The sequence below is a fragment of the Rhinoderma darwinii genome, chromosome 2, assembly GCF_050947455.1.
Source record: "Rhinoderma darwinii isolate aRhiDar2 chromosome 2, aRhiDar2.hap1, whole genome shotgun sequence".
NCBI classification, from domain to species: domain Eukaryota; kingdom Metazoa; phylum Chordata; class Amphibia; order Anura; family Rhinodermatidae; genus Rhinoderma; species Rhinoderma darwinii.
In genome coordinates, this window is record NC_134688.1 from 47,035,985 (window position 1) to 47,042,897 (window position 6,913).

Genomic DNA, 6,913 nt, shown 5'->3' on the forward strand with positions numbered 1-6,913 from the left:
GAGAACACCGATCATGCCCTCTTTTGTTTTCTAGGCCCGGGACCTTACTTCTGGTTGTTTCTTTTCTTTTTTTCCTCCTGGGCTCATGGATTTGTTAGTGTTTTTTTCTCCTATTGCTTCCGTACAGACTGAATAGCCAGTGTCTGTGGGAAGGGTATGGCCCGCCAGGGTGGAGTCATTACTTTTTCCTACCAAGTGTCAGACTCCAATTGGCAAGGGCCCATACCTATAATGCAGTGCCCCCCAATGAATTTATCGAGAGAGGAATTTTTTTGCGGTGAGTACAAAAATCCAATTCAATCAAGCGTCTCTTCTGCCTATGACGACACTATGAGAGAGCAAACTAGATAACTCAGGATAGGATTATAGCCTGGTAAAATTGGAAGTGAGAAACCGCTTTTGGGCGGAAAGGCTGTGTCGGACTTCAAGAGGTTGTCCATTGAAATAAAATCCTCAAGAAAGGCCATTAACATCCAATTGCCAGGGGTCCGACTCTTGGCACCCCTGCCTATCAGCTGTTTGAAGGGGCCACAGTATTACAGCTTTTTTCCAAACAAGAAGGTAAATGTCACCCCTACAATAGAATATTACAATAAGGCCTGATTTATACAAACGCTGCGCATCTCAGATGTGGAAAAACTGCAATTTTTTCACGTCAGAGGTGCATCCATGCTCAGCAGTGCGGGATGCGATGTCACGCATCCCCCATAGTTGAGGGATGTGTGAAAAAAATAGGACATGTCCTATTTTCCCACGGACCCTTCACACGATCCGTTGAAACAACGGCTGTGTGAACGGCCACATTGAATAACATAGATCTGTGGGACGGCCGCTGTTTCAACGGCCGTCCCATGGACCATTAACATGTTCGTGTGAATCAGGCCTAAGAAGGGACAGAAAATATACTAAACTTCCATTTTACCCTCTGAAACTAGTGATTTGCCATCATATCCAGGTTCTGGATGATCAACGCGCTGACTTCCCTCTTCTTTATTCTGTTTAGTTGTGAAGGTTTCACTGAAGAGTGTAGTGAAATCTGTAGCAGGCTTGTAGTTCAAAGCTTGCTGGAGACCCCATTTGTTCCTAAACGCCATACTTTTGATGTCCTACAATGCCGGATACACGTTGGAAAGCTGCCCTGCATTTGGACGCACATCGCACACCACCACGAAAACGGGACTGCCTTCTCGCCCCAAAAGCAAGAAAAGTAACATCACTAGAGCAGGGAGACTACAGAGGCAGAAGAAAATAACAGGCTCTAGGAATCCATTCCTCTCCTACAGTATGGGTAAGGGAGGACACCTTGGAAATGATGCCATCAGAGGGTGAAAAAAGGGGAACTTCACAGATTCTTAGGGCAGCTCCTAGAGGAGATTTAGGCCCTAGGGTTATAGCAGATTTTAAAGAGATAAGCGTTGGTCACAGGTCCTCCAGCGTAGTGTTGTAACTTTTTAGAGCAATACAGAATTCCTAGTGTTTCCCAAGGACAGGAAAGAGGAATTGAGGTAGATGGGGGCGTTCCCCCTTTTAAAGCGTTCCTAGACTTTTTCTGTCCTGGATTGGAGTCTGTCTCTCATGGTGCTATCATGGGTGTAAGGAAAAATTTACTGATATTTTCCTGTTAAGTGTAAATACCATTTTGGAATGAACTTATAATTGGTGATGACGTTTCTGAGCTGAAAATTCACCTCACTAAAGAAATGTACCTGAACCTTCTGCAGGTTCTCTAAAGAATTATTCTAGTCTTTTAAAATGGTTTCAAGTGGATAATGGCAGCTGTAAAATTTTGAGCATAGTTTTTTTTTATATTTTAAATCTCATATCTTTCTTTATTGATTTTCTCAAGTCAGTCAAAGCTGTATTCAAAATTCTGCTGGTAACTGCTGGGCCTCTAGCTCTGCAATATGTTTCTACCTTTTTTTTTTCTCCAGTATACTGTACCGCGCCAAGTAAAACCACAATCTTAGAGCTATACAATTACTGGTGATAAAGGAAAAATGGGAGTAAATGCCCTTAACAACCTAGTGTTTGCCTTTATTTTTCAGCCTATTTATAGAAAAATAATAGCGGTCATATAATTTGGTCCCAGACAGCTTCTCCAATTTTCATTTATTTATACACTAGAAATAGTACCTGGCGCTCAGGAATTTCTGTGTCCCTTACAGCCAAGATGTTTGCCCCCCCCCCCCCTCCATTACCGGGGACGGGAAACGGAAAGTGTGGCACTCACGTTTGTACATTATACGCATTAACTGATTTTGGTGCTGATGTCAATTACAGTGAATGAAACCATGGAGCAGGCAGTGACCCGTTAATGCTCTGGATTTTGATCTATTCAGCCAAAACGTATCCCACTGTATGGCATACATGGCCCTGGGGAAAATCCTGAAGTCACTGTCCATAAATGGTAGTGACGTCTGGAGCTTTCCCAGGGCTGGTGGAGCCTTCTACTAGCGCTCCGCCCAGGGACTATGGCGCTGTTACTGATGTCCATATACAGAAAGTGACGTCAGAAGCCTTGCAAAGTCTCTGGCCAGGGATTTCCGGCCATGGAGAATCCCCTGACGTCACTTTACATATATGGACAGTGATGTCAGTAGCTTTCCCAGGGACAAAGTCCATGGGCAGAGCATTGGGAAGCTCCTGACAGTGGTGTAGCTATAGGGGTCGCAATTGCGACCGGGGCCCCCCGCACCACATCAATAAAAAGTTACTATAGTAACTGGGGCTGCAGGCCCCTGTTACTATAGTAACTACAGTACTTACCTTCCTGCTTCCGGAGCACAGCGGAGGTCCTGACGTCACAGCGCTGTGCGCAGCGCATGAGGTCACAACGTTATTTGCCGCACACAGCATCCTGATCCCGGATAGTCAGGACATCCACTGCGGCTGAAGAGGAGGGTAAGATTAATATCCCTGTCTGCTGAAGTTGATTGGCGGGGTCCGTCTTCCAGGACCCGCTAATCAACGGTTTTGAAAGGGCCATTTTCAATGAGCCTGGACCGCAGAACACGGCCGTAATAAGGCTACTCTGCCATGCACGGACCGTGAAAACCGTGGTCGTGTGCATGGCCCCATAGGAATGAGTGGGGCTGCAATTCTCCCGTGGATTTTTGGGGGAATTGCGGCCGCAAAGGCACGTTCGTGTGCATGGGGCCTTAACCAGATTGACATGTGGATTATGCTGATGTAGCATCTGGTTATCCCAGGAAGTGATTTTCTTTTCCCAGGGGCTGCAAATGAAATAAATAAAACAAAATAGCATTACTTGCCTATCCTTGCCCCTGGCGATCCAGTGCGGATGTTCCGGCGGCAGTCCCAGTGGCTGTTTACATGCACGTAGAATGTGACTGCTGTGGCCATATGTTGTATTTCTGGCGTTATGACAAATCTGATTCGTTACCAGAGAGTCTTGCTGAGCCATCTGATTGGCTGCAGCGGTTTCGTGCTATGTGCATGTAAACAAGTATCGGGCTGCCGGATTTAGTTATTTCATTTGCTGCCCCTGAGAAAAAAAATAACCTCAGTAAGTATTGTTTCCTGCATGGTAGCTAGAAATTTCCATGGCGGCATTAGCATCTACCTGATCATCACCCATGAAGGAGAATGCAGGTTCCTGATTTTCTACTAGCAAAAGAGATCTAATGAGATGGGACATCTGCCCTGGTATCTTAAATGTGGGCATGAAACCACTCTCTTTGACTTCAGTTACTCCAAATGAAGTCATGTGAAAGCAGTTGTTATAACTTTGTATTTTGCTTAAAAAAAATATCTCATGATTCAAGTCCTGTAAGCAGGGGCGTAGCTAGGGGGGGGCAGGCGGGGCACGTGCCCCGGGCGCAGCTCAGAGGGGGGCGCCAGCGCCACCTCCTTCACTATAATTGTACCTGTGTCACAAGGACACAGGTACAATTAGAAGCAATGAATGACCGGGCACGTTCCGTGCCCGGCCATTCAGCGCCTCTCTACGAATGAAGCAACTGGTACCTTTTGTACCAGTTACACTTCCGTCGATAAAAGGCGCTAACTGACTGGCAGGGAAAGTCATCCTGCCCAGCCAATCAGCGCCTTTCATAAACGCTGCGTTCAACCCCCTCGAGACCCGCGCAGGAGAGAGCAGGTCTCCATGGCTGCCGGACGGCGTGGGAGCGGGATTAAGGCGAGTTTGAATATTTTTTTTAATTGTAATAGAAGTGTGTGGCCGTATCTGCGGGGGAGGGGGGGACTATATCTACAGGGGGGCTATATCTACAGGGGGTGTGGGCTATATACAGGGGGACTATATCTACAGGGGGTGGGCTATATACAGGGGGACTATATCTACAGGGGGTGGGCTATATACAGGTGGACTATATCTACAGGGGGGCTGTATCAACAGGGGGACTATCTACAGGGGGGCTATATACTGGGGTGGGCTATCTATGGAGCACCATATACAGGGGTGGGCAATAGCTACAGGGGGGGCTATATAGTTTATAGCCCCCTGTAGATATAGCCCAGCCCTGTAGATATAGCCCACCCCTGTAGATATGGTCCCCCTGTAGATATAGCCCACCCCTGTATATAGTCCCCCTGTAGATATAGCCCACCCCTGTATATAGTCCCCCTGTAGATATAGCCCACCCCTGTATATAGTATCCCACAAATAGCTCCCCCTATAGTGCTCCACAGAAAGCCCACCCCTGTATATAGCCCCCTTGTACATATATTCCACCCCTGTGTATATAGTGCTCCACAGATAGCCCACCCTTGTATATAGTATATACAGGGGTGGGCTATCTAGTGGAGCACTATATACAGGGGTGGACTATATGTACAAGGGGGGCTATATACAGGGGTGAGCTATCTGTGAAACACTATATACAGGGGTGGACTATATGTGGAGCACTATATACAGGGGTGGGCTATATCTACAGGGGGGCTACATACAGGGGTGGGCTATCTGTAGAGCACTATAGGGGGAGTTATTTGTGGGACACTGCAGGGGTGGTCTGTATGGGGGCACTATCTACAGGGGCTCTATGGCAGGCACTATCTACAGGGGGCACAGTGTGTGTGTGTAGGACACGGTGTATGGTGCTATTATAATTAGAGGTGCAGTGTATGGCGCTATTATATTTAGGGGCGTAGTGTGTGGTATAATGATAATTTTATATTTATTTATAGGTGCAGAAATGTTGGAAAAGTGAGAAGCTGAAGACATCTGAGCGGCAAACTGCAGAAATGGGCTGTGACCGGGAGAAGTCATCATAGAGGTCTGGACCGGATGGAGAAAAAGAACTAGAATCTGAGACGTCACCGGTGAGTCACTTAATGTAAATGTTTATTCTGCCTCTAATCTGTAATGTAGTCACTGTATGATCTGCAGCGAGATGATGGGGGGTGTGATTATGATAGGATTTATTTTTTGTGAAATGGCATCTCCCAGCATATCCTTATCATTGTTTGGGCCATGCTGGGAGCTGTAGTTTTACGCCGTACACACCTATACGGCAGGGGTTGCACTAAATTGAGCTGTCTTTGTGCTGGTGTTGTATATATGTAGTGAGCTTGCTTCTGGGGCTGTATATATGTACCGAGCTTGGTTCTGGTGTTGTGTATAGAACCATATTGCTTGTAAAATGTACAAATGTTTTTATGCTCGCGTTACATAAAAATAAAGGACACGTCGATTTGGTAGAGAAAACAAACACGGCGAGGGGGAAGGAGATGTCGGGAAAGAGGTTGGGGGGGGGGCGCCAAACTGAATCTTTGCCCCGGGTGCTGGAGAAACTAGCTACGCCTCTGCTGTAAGCAATGACCTGTGTGGCTCTGGAGGAGTTAGCAAGTCTGGTATCTGTACCTTGCCTCCAGAGCAGCACATACCTGGTACCTCCTTCCAAAACTTTACATGCACTTTCTGTGGTGCCTTAATCTCTATTTTGCCAATCGCAACCAATCTATGTTGGCCATCGGCGATAGTTGGATCATATTTTAAAGCGTCATCATCATGAAAGCCCACAGCACGCTGAACACCATGATGAGCTCTATCAGCTGCTTTATGGGTCCGGGCAGGAGTCTCTGCCCTTCTGAGAGCCACCTGTATGATCTGTTGCCGAGAAAGCCGGGCCCGAGTTATTGAGTTTCAGCAGCTCGAGCAGAAGTATGGCACATTCAATCAGCTTGCTGTCGGGCAAGAAATCTCTGAGGAGTCTATGCAGCTTTCTTCCTGAACATTGGAGACTTCCTGCCAATTGAGGGAGTTCTCTTTGGCGGCATTTTGCAAATTGAAGTTAGCGGTAAGTTGAGTTCAATTTTGCGAAGTTTAGTTCCTAAAGGTTTATTGACTGCCTGAGAAGCCAAGTGCAAAACACTTTTTATTAACGTGAAATCCAAATCTCACGGCCACAGTGGCTTAAAGCCCCCACTGGACACGGTTTTATTTTTCAAAGGATCCCACTGAAGTCCGGAAGATCAACAGGCAGTTTCTGCTCCCCTTCAAGATTTATGACTGAAAACTTTAATATGTGCCCAAAAAGATGCAATTGGGGATGATTTATGTAAACTGGTTCAAATTAAAAATGAGGCAGACGCCCATTGCAACCGATCGTATTCCAATTTTCCAAGACACCTTTGAAAATGAAAGTAGTAATTCGGTTCCTGTGGGCAACTGCACCACTATCGTCCCAGATAGGATTATCTAGTAAAGTGCACTACCTGCTACTGCCAGATAAAAACATTGATACTATAAAAGCGAATGTCTGTAATCTCTTTTAGGGTATGTTCACACGCTAGCTTTCATTTACGGCTGAAATTACAGCCTTTTTTCAGAAGAAAACAGCTGCCTCGTTTCAGCCGTAAATGCTCCTCGTAATATACGAGGCGTCTGTGACGCTCGTATATCTTGAGCTGTTCTTCATTGAGTTCAATGAAG